We start from the raw sequence: 5,579 nt of genomic DNA, 5'->3' as shown, positions 1-5,579 counted from the left end.
AACATCTCAGATCGTAAGGGTTATAGGGTGGAGGTAAAAATACAGACTTCCAGCACCTCTAGCAAAGAGAGCTAGACAGTTGCATTTTTATTTTTATTTTTTTAAAATTTTTTTTTAATGTTTATTTACTTTTGAGACAGAGAGAGACAGAGCATGAACAGGGGAGGAGCAGAGAGAGAGAGGGAGACATAGAATCTGAAACAGGCTCCAGGCTCTGAGCTGTCAGCACAGAGCCTGACGCGGGGCTCGAACCCACGGACCGTGAGATCATGACCTGAGCTGAAGTCGGACGCTCAACTGACCAAGCCACCCAGGCACCCCGACAGTTGCATTTTTAAGCAGCACATCAGGTGATTCATATGAACAGGAATGTTTGGCCAAAGCTAATCGAAGTGATCTTTAGGGTCAAAGTCTATGACTGTCTGCTCTGAGCTGATGTTCAGCTAAGATGCACAGGTGTGGCCGTATCATGTATCAAAATAGGAAACTCTTCTACCCGGTTGGCAAACGGCTGCTTCCCGCACCTCTCTCTAGTATCCTGACCCAGGGCCCTCTTCCCTGAGGACCCCCTCCAACCTCTGCGCATTCCAGTCACTAAAGGGTTAACACCTGTTACACAAGGGGGTCACATTGCCCTGGACCAGCATCTCTCCTGACTGATGGGGAGGAGGTATGGGTGGGTGGGTGGGGGGGGGGGTGGGTACCTGGGCCACAACAGGTGTAAAATAATTTCAGTGTTACTCCTGCTTACTCTCATTAAAGCAGCAATCAAATCCCAGGCAGCCAAACATTGTGGCAGGAGGCAGAAACCAAAACAACTTACGAATCTCCTTTCTCCAGCTTTGATTTGGTCTTAGTAGCTAGCTCTTTTTTTTTTTTTTTTTGGTGGTGGTACAACTTATACCTTTGGAATGTCTGTTAGACTCTCGATTGCAAGGAGCGCCCTCCCCCACCCCCCCACCTCAGCTCACCTCAATATGGCAGAAGATCATTTCCTGGCAATGATGCCGCCACCGGGGATCACAGCCTCTACGAGGTCCCCATTGCCATCCGCTGCCCTCTGTTCAACTCTGTCCAGGTCTTGGGGACTGGAATGTCAGCAAGCCACTCACTGCAGTCACAGCCTGGAGGTTCAGCACAGCACATACACCCTGCCCCGCTGCCAGGGCTTCTTGGATGTTAACTCTGGGTAAAAATGTTAACGCAAATCCTTTTAGAACTTTCTTTAAAAAAAAAAAAAAAAAAAAAAAAAAAAGTCTGTGGCATAAAAACGCTTGTATTCTGTCAAGGTATTTATTGTGAAGGTACCTGGAACACACAGTGGCAGGAGGCAGCGTAACTTTACAAGTTAAAAGAACAGACTCCAAAATCAGGCTGTTGGGCTCGAATCCAGCACTCACGACCTGGAGCAAACTGTTCTTAGCCTTTCTCAGCCTTTGTTTCCTCATCTGTAAAATTTGAGGATGAGAGGACTGGATTAATCTCATAGGCGCTTTGTGAGAGCTAAGTGAGATTTTGCAAGCAAAGCATGGAGAACAGTGTCTGGCATATAGAAAGAGCTCAGTAATAAACATTTCCTGAAGGCAAACTTTTCCTATAAAGAGCAAGATTGAAAATATTCCAGGCTTTATGGGTTATGTGGTCTCTGTTACAGCTACTCAACTTCGTCGCTGTGGTGTGAAAGCAGCCATGGATGATATTGTTAAGGAATGGGCGTGGCTGTGTTGCAATAAAACTTTATTTACAATAGCAAGTGGCAGGCTGGATTTGACCCACGGGCCATACTTTGTTGACGCTTGTGTTAAAGGAAGACAGGTATCTTATGGGAAGGCAAAACGACTAAATCACCAGGCTTCCTGGATATTAGAATAGTTCAGGAACTGGAAGGCTCTCTAGTTCCTGTGAGTCCCTTTAAAACTGTGTGAGCCAGTTTCTTATAATAAATCTCTCTCCCTCTCTCTCTCCATACATATATATATGATCTCCCATTGGTCTGTCTCTCTGGGGAATAAATCTCTCTCTCTCTCTCTCTCTCTCTCTCTCTCTCTCCATACATATATATAATCTCCCATTGGTTCTGTCTCTCTGGGGAACCCTGACTGATACAAGATCCTTTCCTGGGTCTGTGGCCATATATAGGCTGGAGGCCTTGGGTCAGTCGGCACAGTGGTTGGGGATGAGGCATCAGGTGTCTAGGATCTGCTTCTCTTAGCAAAGGGCTATGGGAGGGAGTCCCTTGAAAGCACCTGAATTCTGGGGTTTGGCTCACCTAGCCCACTGTCTTCCTGTACTGGTTTTCTGGCATCATTCATAGAACTATCAGCCAAGCATCCCGTAGCTCCTGGCATTGTATTGTTCGTTAAAGCCACAACCTAAATATGTAACAATATAGAGAGGCAGCCTGGTGCGGTGGAAGGCAGGTGGGCCCTACAAACAGACAATGACCAAGAGCAACTCACGTAACTTCTACGAGTCCCAGTGTCTCCTCTGCAAAATAGGGATAATGGTGTTTTCTCGTGTGACGGTGGCAAAAATGAAATGAGATGACCTGTATTAAAGTTACTGGTACATGTGAAGTGCTCACCAAGACATTAGTTTCCTTCTCTCCTTCTCCCCTCCCCACCCCTGTCCTGAATCCTAATTCCATCCGTGGTTATTTCCTTTTGGTGCTGCTGGTAGAGTTGGTAGAACTTTCTGGACCTCCTGTTTTGGTACTGCAGAATATCCAGGTCCCGAAAACAGTAATGGCGGCCTTACCCCTTCTGTTGCAGGGTGTCTCGTATTCGCAATGCTCCCTTGCTTTCCTTAAGATTGCCTCTTTCGTCCCTTGGAATATTTGCACCAGTCAGCCTATGGCTCTATCTAAAGGACTGGAACTGTGGGGAGAGAGCGCTCTTTGGTTTTGGAGAGCCGTGGATTCCGTGGCAGAGGGCATGATGTGGATTTGGAGCAATGAGAACCCCTGACAAGGAAATAGAAGGCAAAGTCATTTTCATTTCCCTTGTCTTTTTCAAAGGTATTCGTGGAGTATAAAGCTCTTCCTTCTCACTGGATGGAAATTCATGCTGTTCCACGTCTTTTCAGCTCCTTCTCAGACAATAAAAGTCCTACGGTCACGCTAAGTCACCAGACACGGTCTCAACCCAGAAATCAGAATGCCCAGGCTCTTGCAATACCAACTGTACAACTCATCAGCATGGCTACTGCAGGCAGGAAGCCTGTGGTTGGTGAAGGGATGACGACAGCAGGCTTCTTTTTTCTCTCCCAGTTCCTTCTCCCGGGCAGCCATTCTCCTCCAGCTCATTACAACACTTCTCACACTCACAGGAACTGGAGATCATTTCAGCTTTTCCTTACTGAGGATTGTTAACCCCTCAAGGAGGCCTTCTTGGACAGGGGCCAACCTGAGCACGCCTGTTCTCTCTTGCATCATTGGCTTGCAACCGGTCTAAGGGAAGCACTCAGGTGTCCCTGCCCAGGCGTACCATGGGATGTGTAGGTCAGTCTCTAGGACGCAGAAATATCTGCTTCCATCCCTGTTGGGAGAAGCCCAGCCAGCCCATCTCTCCCTGCCTTTTAGATTTCCAGTCTGGAATCCAACATGGATCCACTTCCAGTGCCAGGGGACATGACCCAAGATTTCTGAAGCCCCTTTCATGAGATTTGAGAAGAGAAATAGGTACCTCCGATCCGATCCTCCCTCTTGGAAGGGTTGAGGCTTACAGCACATCGGTATATATATATATATATGTATTTTTTTTCCCCCCAAAGAAATCTTCTCTACAAATCCTTTCCCTTAATCTCTAAGAGCCAGACCATGTCATACCCTCACTGTGAGTGTCAGTGAGAAGTTCAAGTTTGGTAACAAGTTTTAGGATCTTACCTTGAAAATTTACATCTTCTTCCGGGCATCACATTAGAATGCCATGTCTACTGTGTCGTGGGGCCTCAGGGCAAACTTTCCATTTAACATCTTGTTATATTTACTTTGGTCGCCATGCAATTGCAGGCGGAGATGGGGCGGCCAAGGAACTTCCAATGCTTGAAATGCAGATCACCACGCGTCCATGTCGACGCCGTGCGTTTCTTGTTGTCTTGTTGTTGACAGTCACTTGGGAATGAGCAAATGTGGCTGGAATCACCGGAGAGTCTTGTGGATGCACTTGGCCGGAGAATGCACGGTGTACTTCTCAGCCTTCCCTTGGAGAGCATTTTCAGAGAGAGCTCAGGGTGCTCTATACTTCTTTTCCTTCTTATCGGCTTCTTCGCTTCTCCACAGGAAGACTGATTAAGCTTAGCTCCCCTGGAGTCAAGTGTGGTTGGGTGGTCAAGAATCCCCGGTGTTTGTTGCTTTCCATCCTTGTCTCAGAGGACTCTTACCTCCTGGGGCTGGGGAAGAGCAGGGGAACTGGCTTCCCAGGGCCTCTGTTGGTTCTCTCTGGCAGAAGGGGAAGTGGGCATTGGGAGGGGAAGCAGGCAGGGAAAGGAGAGGCTGCCATTGTGGATTCCACCAAGGATTTCCAAGGTGGGGCTGGCCTAGAAAGCATACCCACCCCTTCGGCCTAGATGTACCCATTCACTATACCTCCGGGAACGTTTTCCCTACGTTTGACATGTGGCTGTTTCTTCTCTTCTGCAAACTGGTCTGCCTCATGGCAAGATCAGAGTGGGCCAGCACCCTCCACTTCCTGCACCCACACAGCCTCCCCTGCAGGTCACTGGGTGCAGTGGGCACCATGTAAATGCTGAGCTGCTAAAGTCCAATGGCTCAATTAGAAGCAGAAACGAGAGAACCTCATTTACATTTAGTTCTGTTAATGCCACAAGTGCTCATTGAGGGCTTTCTAGGTGTCAGCACCACACAGAGGCATTACATAATTATTTTGGTCTGAAGCCAATGGAAAGATGAAATTGAGTTCTCTAGCCAAACCTGGTTTAACATGCTTACTATGAAAAAAGGAGATTGGGGAAAAAAAGGAAAGATAAGATGAAAAAAGAATCACCCATAATCCTACCATCCCGATAATTACTGTCAATATTTTCTTAAATCTATTTTCATGCATATTGTTGTAAATAATTGAATTTATTTTTATGTTCAATTTTGTTTCCTCCGCTTCATTTCCAGTATCTTGTAAAACTGGTTTCTAAACATTGTTTTGATTTTTTATATAGCATTGTTTTGTTTATAAAATAATGGGTGCTCATTATAGGAAATTTGGAAAAGTGGAAGGGTATCAAGAAGAGACTAAATAGCACAAAACAGCTTCCACCCAGACATAGGTACTATATTTCCTTCAAGTCTTTTTTTTCTATGAATTTATTTGTGTGTTTTAGAATATTGGCAACTGTATGCTGTTTACAGTTCTTTTGAGTGTTTTTTTGGGGGGGTCCCTGGGTGGCTCGGTCAGACTCAGTGTCCACCTTTGGCTCAGGTCATGATCTCATGGTTCGTGAGTTCGAGCCCTGCATCGGACTCTCTGCTGTCCGCGCAGAGCCCGCTTCGGATCCTCTGTACCTCTCCCTCACGGCCTCTCCCCTGCTTGTGCTCTCTCTCTCTCTGTCTCTCAAAAATAAAGAAA

The sequence above is a fragment of the Panthera tigris genome, chromosome B3 (assembly GCF_018350195.1).
Source record: "Panthera tigris isolate Pti1 chromosome B3, P.tigris_Pti1_mat1.1, whole genome shotgun sequence".
In the NCBI taxonomy this organism is placed as follows: Eukaryota; Metazoa; Chordata; class Mammalia; order Carnivora; family Felidae; genus Panthera; species Panthera tigris.
Note: the sequence above shows the minus strand (reverse complement) of the source record.